The 19,890-nt window shown below is 42.4% G+C and overlaps 1 long non-coding RNA gene across 1 annotated transcript; it reads left to right on the top strand.

Moving 5' to 3' along the window:
• The first annotated feature begins 4,048 nt into the window (after window positions 1-4,048).
• LOC138724836 (uncharacterized) lies at window positions 4,049-18,478 on the top strand. The gene is made up of 5 exons (XR_011338116.1): window positions 4,049-4,155; window positions 10,322-10,439; window positions 12,466-12,539; window positions 13,922-14,077; window positions 18,314-18,478. It is a non-coding gene; the product is annotated as an uncharacterized lncRNA (long non-coding RNA).
• The last annotated feature ends 1,412 nt before the right edge of the window (window positions 18,479-19,890 follow it).

Here is a 19,890-nt window from a genome sequence, read left to right as displayed (position 1 = left end):
GTGGCCACTTAAGTCTTCCTTTACAAGCTAACTCCTAATTCCCACCAGAAGACACCTGAATGCTTCTGTCAGTTTGGGCTTTGCCACTTCAGGTGTTGGTTCCTACCATGAAGCCGCTGAATATCTAGCTGTAAGAGCACAGGAAGAAATTGCTGTGTCTGCTTTCCTCTCCAAAAGGGACAGTCTACGTATGCCCACCTTCACAGCCACTGAACACGTGTGTGGGGCACTGCCACGCTCTGCTTCAGGGGCACAGGCCATGAACAGCCTCATCCTGTCAAGCCTCCTGATTAAGCAGGCACAAAAATCGTGGTTTGTGAGAGTCAGCACAGAGTTAACCTCACGCAGCGTCCTCCTTTTCGAACATGGGCTGGACAGATCACATCTTGGCTCTTGCGGTTTGTTCATTCCTTCATGGTCCATGCGCCAGATTCAGACCTCATGTTTTACTGTCAGTCGCAAACCATTGCAGATTCATTACTGGATTTTGATTTATACTGTCATGGGATCAGAATGAGGATCTATTTATCAGTGCAATGCACTTCTTGCCTATGGTGTTATGCAAACAACAGCAATAGTCTAGTTGGCCCAAAACACACTTATGACAATTTATTCAGAACTGACCTGTCTCTCTTAATGCCTCAAGCAGTAGAATGATAAATAGAACAGGGAATATATTTGCATACGCACACCACACTCATTTCCAATAATGTTGCAGCATTCGCACTCTAGATCTAACTTTGTATCTCTTGGTTTTAGCTGACAAAATACTTAACCTCTTGCCTCTTAATGTACTGTATGGATTTTAAGCTTTTTTATTACATCAGATATACAGACGTACTTCCAACAGTGACTATAGCTATATTTTCCCGTATGTCCCTTGAGGTCACTAAGGTAGAAGCAATTCATTTCAGCTCCATATCTGAAGGCTGGGTCTGGCCAGGCAGATATTACTGTATTGCATAACCAGACTTGTGTGAAGCACTGGATGATGTTAAGTCCTCCTTGCTAAGGGAGTGAGGGGTCTGCTTACAGCCACTTTTAAGTCTTTCTCTATGTTAGAATAACAAGTGATGATGTTGAAACCGTTCCATTGCAGCCCCAGCTCCAGAGGAAGCTGGAAGGAAATCTCTAACACACCTAGCTACCTCTACAACATTTCAGAAAGAGAAATAATTGCCCCTGGCACATAGCTAAGCCTTGCTAAGCAATCAGCTTAAGCCTTGAAGCATGAAATTTCATTATCTTTACCACAGGTGAGTATCTTTGGTCTCCACTGAAAATAGAAGCAAATATCTGTCTTTAGAGTGACAGATGTATGTATGCAAAGAAATTACTTTTTTTGAGGCTTCTTCATAGTAAAGCATCTGTCACATATCGGTCTGTCTTTGCCTGGGCTACAGTTTCCTCCTGGGACAGATCAAAAGCAATACACAAGGCTGTAGGTAGAGAACTGGATGAGATTCCTGCTTCCCTGCTGAGGGAACCTGCCATTTGCTCTCCCTTGGGCTGCTGGCGTTGCCCCTGGGGCTCCTGCATGGGTGTGTTCTCCCAGCTGGCAACAAAATTTTGTGGGTGCAGAGGAAATGTGGAGAACTAACAGGGGATTTTTACATTAAACCCCCTCTCTGTTCCTGTAACTAGTTAAAAAAAGAGCACAATGGATTGAACCTTATATTTGTGTTGTATTAATTGGTTGAACTATTTTCTCTCTTGTGACTGAAAAAAACCTGGACTGAAATTAAATTCTCAGCTCTCTCCAGCCGAATCTGTCTTCCTGCAGCCTTGGTTTGACTTGCTTTACAATACTGAGTATGCATGGATTTGTATTTATACCAGCAGAACCATCATGAGGATATGCTAACGAAAGTGTTTTTATTTGTACTCACTACACGTATGTGTTGATGGCAAGAGCATTGTGTTATGTAACGCGATATCTGTTGCTGTGTATGCACTTTCTGGGATTAGTCACTCTGTGTGCTGCTGCTGTGGACATTTGGGGACTGCTTGGTGACTGCTTTGTTCTGGGGACTGATTTTGGGAGAAGCTGAAGCGCACACGGCATGTACTGGTCTGTCTTTGCATTAGCCATGACGCACACACTGGAAAGTCTTGGGACTGCTCTGATCTGTAGGATGTGGCTCTGGCTCCTGGATGACTGCTGAAGTGCTAGATACTTATTTTTGTAAGGCACAAGGGTTTTTTACCATTTCTTTTATGCCTATTGAAAGACTTCAGGCCAGTAGCTAGAAAGAATCATCTGCTCAGTCTTCCATGCTGTGTGATTAGTACAAAAAATAGGAAATAACTGTTAAAAGAATCTGGCCATGCATCTTCCAGCTATTTAGCCCTGAGTGAGGGACCTGCAGGACCTTCTGAGAGTGGAGTTTAGTGACTCCCACTTGGGAAACACTCTTTTAGATCCTTCAGCACCATCTCAATGTGAATCTTTTCAGATTAAGAGCAGGGAATTCAGGGGGCCTGTGAGAGACCAGGGACTGTTCAGGTTAGTCAGGACTCAACAAAGCTGTCCGGAGTGTTAGGGGGAAACTTCACAGGCTGCTGAACAGTAAACATGTGGCATTGAAGTCAGTGCAAGACTAGCAGAACTTGAATTACTTGTGCAGATTTCTGGGTTATCAATTAGTTTAGGAAAGCCAAAAGGAAACATTGGCCTCAGTGATATGCCAGTGATATCACAGTGGTGATAAAAAATGCACATACTTTTTTGTTATAGAAGGCATTGCATAAATGTCATGCAAACATTATAATGGAGTTTTGTGTATCTGGGTCTTCAGTGGCCAGTTGTATTTTTAATGACACCAAACAGCAAAGGCATTTTCCTTCTGTCCTGAAAAAAATGTCATGATATAGCGGGGAGCTGAAGTTCCCCATACCCCCTGGCAGAGTATTAAAACAGCACTATGGACAGATTGCCACAGGGACAGGACCTGGCATTGTTTACAGATGGCAAATTTTGCCAGGTACAAGGCATTTTCTCAGGTTTCTACGGCACTGAAACTCAGTAAACAGAAAGGGCTTGAGGAAGAATAGAAAATAAAGCTGTCTCTTGGGTCTGTATGTGTTTCAGTTTCATCATTCCTACTCCTAAGCTGTGCAATATTTAACTGAAGAAAACATTGTAAGTATAATAATATTTAACTAAAAGTAAACTGAAGTGTACTTCACTGAGTTGCAGTGTATTTACTCTTGGGTCTAAGTTTTTCACTTTTCCTCACTCAAATTTTTCAAGTTAAACTCAAGCTGTCATCAATTTGGAAAACAAGTTGAGTGTCTGAGAATAAGAAACATATAACAAACACTTCCCCAGCCTCCTCAAAGCAGGATTTCCTTATTTAACTGGGAAGGAAGTTGGAAAAGATTCCTGACAATAAATGACCAAAGTAAAAAATCTTAAGGTGGAGAACATAACATTTTCTTCAAAAATGGTTTAGAGCTGTGACAATGACAGCAATTGTTTAATGCAGCCCAGTACCTCATTCTGAACAATCCACAGCACTTGAGCTTTCCCAATAGTTTTTAGCTAGCACTGTGATGTGAGTTACATGAGTACTCCACCAAGCAAACCCTGGAGACTTTTTCATATCTCAACAAGCGAAATGTTCCCAGCTTGTGTATTCAACTTTGTTTAGTCATTACTTTTATTTGTCTGAGCACCACAACAGTATCAGCAGATTAACCACTCCTGTGGTCACACGAAGATAAGTCATTTATTAACCAGAATGTTATTCCAGGTAATGCAAATAAAATCTAGTTGAAAACAAAACACAAGGTGCCAACACTTAGAAGGAAGGAGCTTTTACCTAGGTGTTTTGAGTCTTATCATAGTCTCATCCTCCTTTGTCCTCAGACCAGAATGCACAGGATTCAGGAACCCCTATAGTTTCAGATGATGCTTCTAAGCTGATTTTTAGGGTTGTTGGGTCTTTCTGTAGCTGTTAACACAAGCTCCTCAAATGCTGCCCTCACCTGAGTGTAGGCATGATATTTTAATCAGGGAGAAAGAGAGCTGACCAGGTTTCCTTTGTAGCAAGGGCAGTGGCAGTGCCTGGCTAGTCCTTCCCATGCTTGTGCTGGAGCTGAGCAGGACAACTGTCAGTGGGGCCACCATACAAAGACAGATCACAGGAGAAGGTAAAAGCCACTTTTAAAAAAGTTTACGTTGATTCTAGGTGTTGTGGGAGCTGTTTCACAGCAGGGACACCAAACCTTTGCAGGGACACAGCTGAAAGCATGGCAGCCGCTTAAGGACAGCAAAAGAAGGGAGGAAACACTGGAAACAGTTTTTCTGCCAAAGAAAATGTCCATATGATGACATCATCTTGATATGTTTGACCTTTTTTAAGGCCCAGCTCCAAGCAATTTTACACAGGTTCTTAGATGTCATGAGGAAAACAATAAAATAATTTTTCATATTTTAGAGTGAAGGAGTAAAGACTGGAAATGCTGCAAAGGCATGGCCTGGAGGTTCAAACAAACCCAGATATTAAAGGAATCCAGATTTGCCTGTAAAATGTTTTGCAATAGTAAAACCATTTCAAAACTTTTTACTGATGAGTGTTGAAAACTTGCGTTGGCAGAATTAGTGCATGAGATGATTGCCATGGAGAAGGCTGTGCTTGTGTCCTTCTTAAAGATACACGGACAGACATAGATGGATAGGGAGGAGCACAGCTTGAAGGCCACATAGAGTGGCAATATTAGCTGACTGAGTAAAACATACTTTTTTAGTCTCCTGAATAATTTTGTATTGTGAGTATATGCTGGTTAGGCTGTTTAAGGATTTGTGGGGTTTGGGATAAGAAAAAATTGGAAATGCTGCAATGGAATGTTTATGTGGAAAAATTAACTACAAAAGTAATTTCTTTATAACTAGGAAGAATTATCACCAAAGGCACTTGAAAATAATTGATGACTGCAGTCAGCCAGTAAAATAGTTCTTCAGCACAGCTAGATTGTAAAACTACCGCCATGACTGACTTAATTAAAACAATTACCTAGGGGCCTGCTTTGGCTTAAAATAATATGTTCCTTTCTGTGACTTTTGGAAGCAGCTGAACTTGCTTTGCTTGGCTTCTGTAAGGCTGCAATTCTCTAATATATTTGAGACAATTATGTACTTAATCACCTAGAGAAGAGATATCACTACATAACAGCAGGCCTTTCAGCAGAGAGCTGCTCCCAGCACAGAAAGTATTTTGGTGGCAGACAGTAGCAATGAAACAGAGTGGTCTCATGCAAAGGAGAGTGACTCAAGGGCTTAATTTTAAAATGTGGACCTTAATGTTGGGGATACGATTTTGTATAAGAAAAACACCAGGAGATGATGATGTGGCATCACAGAAATAACTGCTCCCTCCCAACCAGCTGCTGTTGGCATCAGTGATAGGAGCAGGACGTGATAATCGGATGGGATATGGTACCCACACATACATACAAAGCACAAATGATGAATGATGCTTATAAGATGTGCAGTACTTTGTTATGATGCGTGATCCCCTTCTCAAACTAAAAAAGGCTCTGCTTCTTGCTTGTTCCCTTCCAGCTCTTAGACCCATTCCCTTGCCATTTACCTTGGATCAGCTCTGCTGCTCCTCAGAGCCAGTACAACTCATTAATCCAGTAGAAAGCCAGGCAGTTATCCTCTGGGCTAGCAATGAGGACTGTCTCAGTAGAAAGCCCAGCAAGTCTGGGACAGTGCAAGGAGAGGTGGGAGCCAGTGCTTGGGCAAGGAGGATATTTCCCTGGCCATGATAAGGGCTCAGCTGCCCATCCTGTGTCAGCCTTAGCTACTCCAGTGTCTTTTTGTTAGTGCAGAGGTAGGATCTGACTCATCTCCAGGCTCTTATTCCTTTTAGGCTGATGCTTTTAAGACAATAAGAAGACTCGGTGAATGACTTTCTAGTCACCCTTGTTACAAATTTTTATAGAGTATTTTCAAGCTGTTTTCAAACGTATCAGTGGGAAAGATCTGCCTAATGCTTACCTGTTATAAAATGCTCATTTTGGAAAAGCACTACTATTTATAAGAAACACAATACTCGTTTCCTCCAGAGGTTTTTGTTTGTTTTATTTTGCTTTCATTTTCTTTGTTACCAGCAGTTTAATGTTTATTAGTGCTTCTTCAGGAAGAAAACTGAGAATGAAGCCTCAGTTGAACCTGCTTTCTGTTTCTGCAGCCAATTACATTTTGAGGTTCCTCCCAGGCATAGTACAGTATATCCATAGGATAGTGCCTTTCTGGGAAGTCTCCCCCAGGGCCAAGGAGGAGTCATTCGGATGTAGCTTGAGAAACAACCCCAACAGCTTCTCCGATATGGTGGTGTGATCATCCCAGTGGCAATTTCAGTTTATAGCTCCCAGCCCCCTTTCAACCAGGTTCGAGAGAAGTCTTCAGTTCTCAAGTCTGATTTATGGTGTAGTAACACAGAGAGTCTCGCTGATGTATTTAAGGGACAAGGTGGACAGGACAGCACAAGAAGATTTCATCCAAGCCGGTGGCCTGAGCTCTCCTTTAATGAAATGATGGGCTGGGGCAATGGGTCAGGAATTCACACACCTCCTTCCACCTCACCTTCTGAACCAGCTTTCAACTATGCTGACATTACTCCCTGCCAGTGCCCAGCTGTGTGAGAGATTTGCCTTATTTAGGGAAATACAGGCCCTTCTTCCCTGTAATGTGTTTTAGAGAAAGGTGGAAAGTACAGCTGGGGAGGTACCCCTCATGGCTTCATTGTGGAGATTGTGAGGTAGATGTGAATTTGGATTATATCTTTTAAGACTACAAATTAGCTCTTAAAACAGGAAATATGAGACCTTTGAAATCACTGTTATCAACTAAAATAGAAGAAAAAGTTGTGAATACAATGGCTATTTGAGCAGTGAGACTACTTTAGATCCCACCATGTTTGCCAGGGCTACTTTTCTGCTGATTGCTGGTGGATATACAGATTTTATTTAAGTTACAGGATAAGAGAAGACAATGATTTGCTGCCAGAAATCTAGACAGAAGGATTATCAGGGTTGCCTCCATCAGGATTGCTCAAGAGGAGAGAACATGTTGGAGATGTTTGGCATGGACACCCAAAGAGCACTCAGCTTTGTACATAATCATATTTCCTTTTTTTCAGTGTGTTTTCTGAAGACACATTTACCCCCACTTCCTTTTTGTCACAAGAAAGGAATGCTGTTTCTGATTATGTATCAGTTAAAATTGATGAACTGGCCACAAGCGATGGATGCTGGTTTAGAGAGCCTTTTTTTGAAGCTGGTCTATGGAACCTGTTATTAAACAGCAATTTCCTCATCTTTACAAGACATTCAGAGGGTGGAGGTTAGAAATGTTTATAAATATTCCATAAATACCCTGGGGTCTGTAGTTTTATCCTCTTCCTTTGCTCAGAATTTTTCTCCAGGATTGTTTGAGAACGTAACTGAAGATGCACAGCAGCTCTTCCCAGACCGCCATGCCTGCAGAAATCTCAGATTTGCCACTTATGTCTAGATTCAGAGTGAGTCAGATTCTTTGAGAAAGAATTACACGTACTTATGATGTGTACGGGCATGGCAAATCAGAGAGATCCTGAAAACACCTATAGTATAAGCATGTCTATTGTATAAGCATGTGTATATTGTATAAGTGCTTATATACCTAGCCTGAAAATTATAAACATAAAAATGGTGTTTCTAGGAGTATTCTGTTTGTTTACTTGTGTTTGTCTTGGGCTGTGACATGGCTACATAGCCATTTATTGCAAAGGGAGCACAATAGCTGGACAGTGATAGCAGAGATTGCAGATAGTACGTTTACAAATCATTAGCAAGACAATGCAGTAAAGCCCTTTGAAGTTTCCCAGGAAGAGTTCAACATTCCTGGCTTAACCAAGGTATGTCAATATGCATGGAGAATAGAGCTCAGGCTGGGGTCTGAGACTGGAGGAGGGCTACAGCAGCAGGAGATGGAAGCTGACAAGCGGAAAAATTTTGGTAAGAAGGAAACCAGATGCCAGCACATTGTTTGTAAAAACTCTCTTTTGAGCACTGATTCTTGCCGGCAGATTAGGCAACGTGTTGTTTTGAAAGAACTGAGTTAAGTCCCAGGATTTACATGGCCACAGCTCCTGAGGTGGTTTTGGTGCTCCACAAGATTAAGCCCACAGAGGAACCCCCTTCTCTCCACCAAACAAGTCCCTGCTTTCCTGCCACTGCCTTGTAGGAACAGGGTTCTGTTTAAACAGGAGAAATGTAGATTCAAACCCAGATTCAAGTCCCAATGCAGATTAGAAACGATCCATCTCCGCTAAGCATGTCTGTGAAGCCAGCCTCCAATTCTCATCATCTGTTGCAGAAAGAACAAGAGCAATGGAAGAGTTGCAGGAATCAGGTCCATTCTGTTGCCTTTGGGAATTTTAACCCTGAATCTGCCACAAGGAAAAAGAGCTGGGAGAATTCAGCGCGACAACCCAAAAGTTGCTTTGGATTTTAAGTTTCATTGTGTTTAAAGTGAATTGGTTTTCTTCAGCGCTGAATCTTTTTGAAAGTTAGAGGCAGTGAATTCAGGGATATCATTGCCTTACTCAGAAAAGAACCTATTGCATGTCAGAATAAGTTTAATGACTTCTTTCCATCTTTTGAAAGTCTCTGCTTCAGTTGGAGAGAGGTAATATTGCTAGCCAGCTGACTGCCAGCAGCTCCAGATTATGATTCTAAAAATGTAATGCAGGAACTCTCCAGAATTTTATAAATGTTCCTGAGGCAAGATTTGTAGGGAAAAAACCAATAACTTCTGCTTCATTTGCACTTTGTAAATCAAAACAAGCTCCCAAAGGGTAAATTACATTCCTCATTCATTATCCTGGTTTGCTGTCTGTCTGACTTAGACTGTGTCTGATGCTTGTAGCCACGTAACAGTTTTAAATCCTCAGACTTGTACGTGAACAAAGCGGTTTTATGATGCTCTGTATGAAAGGATGTGGAAGCATACAATGAGTGGGAGTTGTGCCTTCAGTCTGACATTTAAGCTGTCAGCGCTTGTCTGCATCCTGCTAGGAAGAAGTTTGTTTGTTATTGGTTCTCTCTATTCCCTCTCTTAAAGCCAGTCCAGGTGTAACAGGTTATATGAGGCAAGCCTCCAGAGTCTGACAGCTCTTGTCACTGCTCATGATGGAGTGCAAGGAGAGAGAAAAAATTCCCTCTGACCTTATGATTTCATGGCCAGATCTGCCTGAAGTCTGAATGGCTGCATCCTCCCCAGAGAGAAAGGCTGCGAGGTACTGAAAGGTCTGAAGAGAAAGCATCTGGTGTTCCCTTTCATTGCTTTTGGGTTTTTCTGAGCTCTTATTTAACTTTTTAACTTCTTATTACAAATTTTAGGGCTGGAAACTAACTTTTGTTTTCTTTAACAAGTATACCTTTATTAACTGATACTTGATTATTCACCTATTCCTGTGAAGTGGTGTTTCTATAGACAGTAAGGTGCATCAAACTGATGGGTGTGTGTGATCCAGGGGGAGACCTGCCAGCCCAGAGCTTCTGAAAGCTACTCTGGGCTCTTTGTCAGATTTCTTCTCCGACTCTAGCCAAATTATTCAGCTTTCCTACCACAGTGTGTCCCTCTCTTCAAGGGGATCATTGAGTGGAAGAAATCCCAGCACCCATCTTCCCCACAGGCAGATTATGAAGAATTCATGCCTGAAGAGCACTTTGTGAGAATTTACTTTTAAGACTGAATTATTGATGCCTTGACAAACCTCTGCTGTTTTGCACAGGGGAGGGATGTCATGAGAAGCAGATTACTTAAAAACTCTACTTATCAGGAAATCCTTGCATGCAGTACTGCCCCAGACTTAGAATCTCCATGTCTGCATAGATAACAGAGGTGTATGAATGAGTCCACACTACTGTCCAAGTATCATATATTTGGATACCTACACAACGTCTGTGTAATTCCTACCTGTGTACATGAATCCTTCTGTGGTGCATTTAGCAGAATTTTGTTTATTGTGTTTTAAATACTCTGGATGCCATTCATTCCCAGATGGGGTACTACTGTAGTTGAACACCTTGTCTGTTTTGCATATAAGATGCGTGGTATTAAAGTCCCTTAAAGCAGAGAATGTATTTTTCAAGCAAATGTGGTTCACTGTTTGGTAAGCATGAAGCTCTCCAACATCCCTGTGAGGTTACTTTGCTGTTTCTGACAGCCTGAAGCAGAGGCTTGATGTATGTTTAATGTGTGTTTACGCTGACCTGCAGAACTGTAGTTCTTGCAAAATCTGGTGTTCACCTTTCTTTTTCTCAGATTCATGTAGGTAGAAGGCATAATGTCATGTCCAACCTGGCTTCCAGAGTTTCTCACCTTATTTCTGCTCTTTTGTGGGGTCTCAGAGGATGCAGCTGAGTTCAAACACCTTGTAAAGGTAAGAGAAAGTGAGCAGGGAACAAGTGTTGGGGAACTGGGGACAAGATGTGTTATCTTCTGAATGGAAATGTCAGCTGCACTGAGTATTAGCTCAAGTAAATATAAGGGCCTTAGGTTCAGCTTAAGGCACTAGTAGTTAATCTAACAGTATCAGTGCTGCCAAATCTGTAAAGCTGCAGAAGGATTCAAGCTTTCTCCTGACACAGGCAGCATCAGCGAAAAGGTCAGCTGATGGTCAGCATCATGCTTCACTTATTCATTATCACAAAGCTGAATGCATCCAGAGATTGAACTTGTGTGCCTTGGGGTACGTTTTTAAAGTATTTATTATATGTTTGTGGAATCCAGTTTTCAAAAGGCAATATATATATATTTCTCAGGCATTTCTTTCTAGTCATGGTAATTTAACATTCCTGTGATTCTGGTCAGAGTTATAAGTGCACTGAGTGGAGGGAACACAGCTTCATGCTTGGGCTGTGCCATTGGCAGCTGAAATAATCTAGCCATGACTTGCAAGCTAACTATTATGAAATCACTGGTACTGGATAAACATGGAACATGTGGCTTTCATCCCTTATAATGCCACTGTTTTGACTGTAAGGAAGTGCTCACAGTAACATTGATCTGAACTGAAGATTCTAAAGTGAATGTAGAAGTATGTAAAGATGCTTACAGACCTCTGCACCTGATAAATCAGCAGGTCATTGCAGCAAGACACAGACGATCACTGCAGAAATCACAGAACTGACACAGAGGTATGATTTGTGCTCAGAGATTCACCCAGCTAATGGGATTATCATCAAGCGAGGTAGAAATGTTACGCCCTTCAAGAGCTGGTCTTTTAGTACAATGGGGGATCCACTGGGGCAAGCACTGCAATGTTAGAGTGCAAAGTCAAACCGGTGACTTCGTTGATGCTAAAAGTCCTGTCATCCAGCTGCTTGCTCACACTGCTTCCCTTGAACTAGCACTCACCTGCCCTTGCCCTGGGCTAAGCCACAGAGCAAAACAGGAATTAAAAACAACTCCACATACACAGAGAATAGATTTTTTTTTTTGGCAATTTTCTCCCTCACTGGAATTTTCCCAAATATTTTGTTTTTACAGCTGATGGTTTTTGGGTTTGAAATGTGTGTGAGTGTCTTTGGGACCATGCATTGGATGTGGTCCTGCCCTAATTCCCCTTCATAGCAAAAGCCACATGAACTGCAGCAGGAACAGGCTTGTTTTATGGCTTACAGCCTGGAAATACTGTACTCAATACAGGGTGTCTTTCCAAAACTGGATGTGATTGTCAGCCTCCCTCTAGTGTTTTGCTAAGTTAGATTGCCAAATAATCTGTGGAGAAGCCAAATACAGATATGTTTTCTTTCCAGTGGGTGAAAATGCTTAAAAAAAACATCTGATGAAGAGCTGCCAGATTTTTTGAACTCGGAAAATAGTGCAGATATAATACAGTCAACCATCAACTAGCTACTCACATAAAGGGGTGAAACTCTCTCAAAGTTGACAGGAATACTTCAGGTAACACTAGCAGGGAACTTGCCTGGCTTTGTTTCAGCTGCTAGCATGCAAAGCCCTAGAGAATCAGTCTTTTCGAAATAAACTGCGAAAGCTCTGGAGTGTTGATAAGTAGGAATACCTACTTATTTTATCTTCAAACAGAAAGTGCATAGGACTCAGATGATGAGCAAATTACTATGCTTAACAAAAGTTAGCAGAATGTTTTGAAGTTACTTATTCTGGCTGGACTTGCAGGTCAAACAAGAGAAAAAGACACCCTAGCTTTGAACTCAAGGAAAAGTACTTCTTTTTCCTTATTTTACCTTGCAACTCTGATGGACCTAAAACCAAATCTCTGGTGATCTATTTGGGTATATGTCTAGGCCCATAAAAATAATCTTAGCCTTAGAGGGTTTACAGTCAAAAATCATTACCTTGCAGCTAGGTCCTTGTGTAGATACAAACCGCTGTGTAGCGCCAACTGAAATAGTGTGAAAATTCACCTTTGCATGTACGTGCAGGGCCGATGATGCCTTAAAAAACACAGCTGGGCACGGACAATAAAATCTGTTGCTGCTGTCACCTTTGCAGAAAGGTCTGTCTGTATTGAAAGCCTTTTACTAATTGCACCTGTAATCCCAGAAGCACCCAGCAAGATCACAGAATCACAGAATAACCAGGTTGGAAGAGACCCACCGGATCATCGAGTCCAACCGTTCCCATCAAACACTAAACCATATCCCTCAGCACCTCATCCACCCGTGCCTTAAACACCTCCAGGGAAGGTGACTCAACCACCTCCCTGGGCAGCCTGTTCCAGTGCCCAATGACCCTTTCTGTAAAGAATTTATTCCTAACGTCTAGCCTAAACCTTCCCTGGCGGAGCTTGAGGCCATTCCCTCTTGTCCTGTCCCCTGTCACTTGGAAGAAGAGGCCAGCACCCTCCTCTCTACAACGTCCTTTCAGGTAGTTGTAGAGAGCAATGAGGTCTCCCCTCAGCCTCCTCTTCTCCAGGCTAAACAACCCCAGCTCTCTCAGCCATTCCTCATAAGGCCTGTTCTCCAGCCCTTTCACCAGCTTTGTTGCTCTTCTCTGGACTCGCTCCAGAGCCTCAACATCCTTCTTGTGGTGAGGGGCCCAGAACTGAACACAGGATTCGAGGAGCGGTCTCACCAGTGCCGAGTACAGAGGGAGAAGAACCTCCCTGGACCTGCTGGTCACACCGTTTCTGATACAAGCCAAGATGCCATTGGCCTTCTTGGCCACCTGGGCACACTGCTGGCTCATATTCAGTCGGTTGTCAACCAACACACCCAGGTCCCTCTCCTCCAGGCAGCTTTCTAGACAGACTTCTCCTAGTCTGTAGCACTGCATAGGGTTGTTGTGCCCCAAGTGCAGGACCCGGCATTTGGCCTTGTTAAACCTCATGCCATTGGACTCTGCCCAGCGGTCCAGCCTGTTCAGATCCCTTTGCAGAGCCTCCCGACCCTCCAGCAGATCGACGCTTCCACCCAGCTTAGTGTCGTCCGCAAACTTGCTAAGGGTGCACTCGATGACTCTATCTGATCCTGTTCCTCCCTGATCAGTCTGCTTACAAGGTTTCTCACACTTGTGTGAAATGTTTAAGTGGATGGGGGCTACGGTGGCTCTAGTCCCTCCAAACATTTTGAATGCATTTTGCAGGTTTGTTTTTTCCATCCTGAAGTGTAAAATTAATTTTGGCAAAATATTGAGCAAATTAAACTGATACACAGTGATCTCCTTGCTGAACTCATATTTGTCGTCTGCCCGATTTATGTTGAAAAGAGGCCCTTGGGCATGCCAGTTATGTTGTCTTTTATTTGCCTTGTGCATTGAGCCCTTGGCTACTAGAATTAAATTGGAAAATGCAATTAAAAGCATTAGCTGTAGCAAACATACCACAAAATACCATTATAGGCTTGACAATGTTCTCCTTCATCTTATTAATCCCTGCAGATCTACCTGTGCTATTAGATTTCATATATGGATTTTATTTTTCTCAAAAGACTACATTAGTTGGAATGAGCAAGTTGCATGCCTGATTGTGTCAGGAAAGAAAAGGAAGATGTCACTATACTGGAAAACCTCACCTGACTTTTCTTGTTGAGTATGGTCTGAACTTGAATAGCACAAACATTATGGAAGTTTCAAAATGTTTGTGGATACCTAGACAATGTTATTAGAATGTTTTAGAGATAAACAAGTGTTTGGCTTGGTGCACCATGGAAATTATTGCGTATAAGCAAAGTTGTCTTCAACTGTGATGAAAAGTACAAAGAGAAGCTTAGGTGACTGTGATTTGGACAGATCGTTCCTCCTGCAGACCTTCACATCTCAGCAGGGAGTATGGGCTTGTAAGCCACACTGGTGATATCGTCCAAAGGTCAAAATTAGGTAAGGAGACTGCAAATGCCTCTTCATTCCCAGATTAAAATAAATGATCAAAGGACAGATAAATTCTTACAGAGAATATAGTTACAGTAAATTGGAAAGCCAGGAAATGGAGTGCTTTTGAATGCAGCACTCAAACTGCTGTTGTTATTTCCCTGTGAAAATATTTTTTTGGGAAAAAAAAAAAAGATAAAGAGGCCTGAGATGGTATCAACCCTGCAAACTCAGGTTACCTGCCTTATCAAGAAGTCTGAGAATCCAGGCATGCCTAGTGCTAACACCTCAAATACTGCTCGCTGGCCTTTATGGCTTTCTTTATGATGAGGATATATATGAGGGTGGTAGGAATTGCTCACAAACCACTTTAAAAATACATCCCGACATCTGATAGAAACACACCATTGCAAGAGAGTGTCACTGTCTCTTTATTGGAAAGGCCTCACAGAAATCCCCGTCACCCTTGCTTTAAACATTCTGTCTACCTGCGGCTGTGACCAACAAAGTGTTTCCACAGAAAACAAATGCCTGAAGCACGAAGAGGTACATAATGGAGAAATAAGAGGATAGGAAAAAAAGATGAATCTGGAGAAGTAAAGCTCTGTGGTGCCATATCTGCATCTCCAGCTGGGTAATGAAAGACTGGTAGTGCTGCAGAGCTAAACCAGACCAGGCTGGAAAAAGGTGACTTTTTAATGAGCCAGGACTGCACTTGCAGTCTTGCATGTTGTTCTGCACACAAACCTGTTATATATCTGACACATTCAATCCATATAGTAATAAAAAGCTGAAATTATAGGTACAAAGTAGAAGAACGGTGTTTTTAAGAATGGTAGTGTCAGGAGCGGTGATATCTCTGACTGTAGGTTGTTCGATTGCAACATTTTACCCCTTCTTGTTAGTCCTGATAAAGCTTGTAAAAGAGTGTATAAAATCAGGCAACTTTGCTCAGCTGGGCATTTCCCTTAACGATTATTGCTCAAGACAGATCAGCGAAAGCATAAACAACACTTTCTATACTGAGGGCAAATGAAACTTGAGATATGTAGGCTACTCCAAAGCACCTAAAAGTACTCTTTTCCTTAATTGTAAGGTATTACTTTTGACTGCTGAAACCAAGGTACCTCTAGCCAGGTTTTGCTGAAGAGTAAAACTATCCTGACCTGCACCAGTTCTTCACATTTCCTAGATTTCTTTTTAATGACTTTTACTGTAAGAGCGATGCTGACTTTTCGTTCACAGCAGCTCCAGAAGGGCACGGCAGCTCAGGCTGAGTCATAAAACAGGCAGGGCGTTTGGCCAGCCTCTTTCCTTATTAGTTATGAGCAGCAGACTTGTTTAGTATTTGAAGAGTATTTAGTACTCTTTACTGAAACCACATTGGCTCATTTCTTTTCAAACATTTCAGGGAACGGGAAACAAGCTGAGTGATTGGGTGGAGCAGATAAGGTACAGCAGTCCCTTGTTTTTTCCTGGTCTGATTAACTTAGTGATCTCGCAGAAAGCACAAAGTCTGAAAGTTTTGACCTTACCTACATGTGCTGCAGCTTGCCTCTTCAAAAAAAATGTGGTAAAAATCTCATTTACGCCAGGTTGGTTTGTTCCAGCTGCTCTCCTAGCTGTGGTGTCAGAGGCTCACTTACTAGCACATTAGACAAAACAACGATAAATACATGAGGAAAAGTTTTACAAAGCTTTGCCTGCACTAGTTGTATCCCTACTCAAAGCCCACTGTGACAAAGCTCAAAAGATGCCAGGTGCTCACAGACCTTTACAGGGGCAACACACTGCTGGGGTCTCAGGGCTTCCTCTCCATCAGCCATGGAGCCTGGAGATCCTTAGGACAACATTGGCCTTCCTGTTGGCTGCAGCAGACTGTAGTTAAGGTCCTAAAATGCCAACATATCAGTCATCTAATTTCTTCCTTACTAACTAGCTAAGTCTCTCTCAGAGGACTCTCTATGCTCCAAAGCCTGCAGCAACTTGAGTCTTGTAGGCACATTGTCAAGGAAGAAAGTAGCAGACCTGCTCAGCTAGTGCGAGTGCCAGCTTATGACATTGTGTTTATATACTGAAATCCTTGACTGAGTAAACAGAGCTGACTCTCTGGTGAACTGGTGGATTAGAAATGCCTTTCACAGGCACACTATAGAAGTCATATAGTTTAAGTGAAATGCATACAGCTGAGCGCTGGGCTAGTCATGAATCCTGAGCTTTGGCTACTCCAGCTCTGTTGGAGAGTAGAAGAGGGGCTCCGCAGGCTGCAAACTAGCTGTTTTAATTAAATATATAATCATTTCCTGCAAGCTCAAATGAGTGAACTCCCTCATTGCTTTGTCTCACTGCTTATGAAATGCTGGCATGCACCCAGGTGCTATTCAGGACCAAGTGTCACAGGTGGTGGAATTCCCCACAGCTCTACCTGGGACTTAACAGCTGCCCCTGGCTGCTGGCTGGCTCTGCCCACGGGAGAGGTGCTGCTGCCAGGGCTAGTGGAGGCATGAACATTCAACCCAGCTAATCTCCAGCCCTTACTTGTTTTATTGCTTTTTCAACTTTCCTCTCCCCCCTCAAATGCCCTTCTTCCCACACAGTAAAGATCCTCCGGCTCTTGAGACATCCTTTAGGCAAAGGATGAGGTATTTTCCTTAATGATAAAAAGTACCTTCTGCTTTAAGTTGTTTTTCTTCTGGTAAATAAGTGATTGCAAAATTTTGTTATGGATCCTGGCACATATTAGCTTTTAATGATTTCTGTGCCTGGATTGATTTGGGAGTTGAAAGACTGTTAGTTTTGATCCCAGCTCTGGCTTTGGAAACTAAGATTGGGTCAAGCTGAGTTGCTTGGACGCCTGCACAAGTCAAGTTTGGTGGCTTGTGTCACCAAAGACAAAGAAGTGCTGAGTTAACCCTGCTGCCCTTAACCGATCACAGGTTCGTAAACAAGTCTGTTGAGGAAGTTTTAGGAGGAAGAGCACCCAGCTGTGTTGGCTTTGCTGGGTTAATATGCAAACAGTAAACGACTTTTCACAGCTCAGGAGATACTCCCATGGCCAGAATGAAGTCTACTTGGGATAAAGCTGCATTTCAAAGTGAGACTGAAAACTAAGTTAAAGTTGGAATTTACATTTTGAAGTAAAGGTATAAAAGTTGAATGGGTGGCTGATATAGATAAGCATGTGCCTCAAGATGACAGGTCAGCAGATCATCTTATATCTAGCTTAAACTCAGAAACGCCCTTGGAAACACAGTCAGGTGAGAAGATCACCAGCCCAAGAAATGAAGATGATGGCACTTATCAAAATAGAAGGCCTGAGCCAATACCACCCTTTTAGTCTGAGTAAAATGAACGTTGTAAGACTAGAGTCAGTCTATAATCTTAATGAAGTGGTTCTAAGTTTGTATTACTACAATATATGTGTATAAATGTATATTAATACAATTTATAATAAGTATTTACTTAGTGTGTGCCTAAAAATACACATTGGCTCAGGCAAAAACTCCTTCACCAGCTTCACTGCATCACTCAGTGTGGAACATCCAATTCTATAGACGATTTTCACATTTGTAGCCCTGTCTTTTGATTTTTGTAACTGTTGTGGAGTTGGACAACACCCAATGAAGTCTAAGTCTGTGTCCAAAGAGAGTCCTTATATACAAGACATTCTGCCTGTGTGTTAACCACTGTAGAGTTTAACATTAAATACAGATCCATGATGTGCTTTCTGATTAATCACCTGCAATCTGAGCAGATGGTACAGGACCTGAAGCCAGCTGGCTTTTTGTGCACAAATCCAGGCTTAGAATGTGCCTCCAATGCATTACAATTACTGTAAAATAACAAATAGCATCTTCCCTCCCTTGACCATCCACATAGGTGATCAAAACCAGGATTTGAGATGTAATGGTATGATATTTTGTAAATCTGGTAAGCTTTGTTCCATTTCTGCAGACAAAATAGCAAAATAAAATGGGAATGCAAAAGGAAATAAAGAAGGTTTTTGAGCCCTGCCACTGGGCACAACCCCTGACCTTTCACACCCAGCCTCTCCAGCTGTAGCAGGGAGGTGAGATGGCATTTCTGCTCCTACCCTTGCATGCTTTTCACCATGTGTTTTGAGAGGAGGAAAAACCCCCTCAGAAGTAGGTACAGTCATACTAAGTGTATGCTGCTGCTTTACTGGGCCTTTCATACTTCCCAGTGTTTCATAACCCATGGCATGTTTGCATCTCAGGAATGAAGGCACTGGAGCAGATGATGTGAAGGCAGCTAACAGTGTGGAGTTCGTGCATGTGGCCGGATGGTGCAAAACATCAAAGGTGACTCATCTGATAGATTGCTAAAACAGCCTGATTCTCAGCCGCTGACTATGCCAATTAACACTGGCTCCCATGGGTCCTGGACTAGAGCATCAGGACTGCTTTGCCAGTGGGGCTCTCAGAAAGGCCCTCCTCCTCCTCCCAGCATCAGGAGCAGGGTGCACAAGGCGTGTAAAAGTCCCCTTCTGCTTACAATGAGTTGCCTTATGCACCCTTGAAAGAGTAGAAATGCCATGACACAAGAGCAGAAACAGTCCTGCTTCTCCAGGTATTGCCCCTGGGGGTTTTCCAGGAGCACTCACCACTCTCCATACATTTTTGGAGATGCTACTATGCCTCAATGCTGCTAAAGCCAGATGTATATGAAGGCAGTGGACATAGTTCTGAAAATACAACCCCCCACAGCCATGTAGCTGTGGCTTTGATGCAGCGAGGCAGACTTCTCTTGGGTGCTCTCTCCCACCCTTCCAAATCTGCAGACAAAAAACATGCACAGGTGCCTACAGCAAGACCTGAATAACACCAACTGATGTGCAAAATTGGAACTAATAGCGGCTAGATCACCTGAAAAAAAAAATCCTTATGGCATGCCAAGTACTGGAAGCGATTTCTGATGAGGAACGGTTCTGAGGGTGTTGGCTGGGTTTCTTTTCTGCAAGAAATCTAGGTAATTTTCCGTTAGCATGAGTTTTATGCCTTGTCCATGCATGAATTAACAAGTCAGAGGCTGGATTGCCACAAACGTTTTGGTGCAGTTCCTGTGACGATGCTTTCAGTTTCATAGTGTGTCTACAGAAACGTGCTGGACCTCCTCAAATGAGTCTCTCTTATAAATGCTCCCTCTGCTGGCTCTAGTATGAATTATGGTATTTTAATTAACCTCTGTCTAAAACTCATTTGTAATGAAATTACTAGGTGAACAGTAAAACTTCCTCCACCTTTATTCCTCCACCCTACTCTGGATCCCACATCTCTGTGGCACTGAGTGTACTTCACCTGTCCTGATAATGGCACACTGCTTGTGGGAGGAGTAGTTTTCTATAACACCAATTATTATATCTGTTTTATGTCTCCTAATACAAAATATTTTCTCTCCTGTAACATACTCTGCTTCTACTATATCCCTAGACTTACTTATGATGGGAAGTGCTGTAGTTTGTAGAGATTCTGCTTCAGAAAAGAACAAGCAGTTGTGATGGAAATATTGAGTGGTTTCTT

This window comes from Phaenicophaeus curvirostris, chromosome 10 (assembly GCF_032191515.1).
Source record: "Phaenicophaeus curvirostris isolate KB17595 chromosome 10, BPBGC_Pcur_1.0, whole genome shotgun sequence".
Taxonomy (NCBI): domain Eukaryota; kingdom Metazoa; phylum Chordata; class Aves; order Cuculiformes; family Cuculidae; genus Phaenicophaeus; species Phaenicophaeus curvirostris.
Note: the sequence above shows the minus strand (reverse complement) of the source record. Positions and strands in the feature narration are given on the sequence as shown.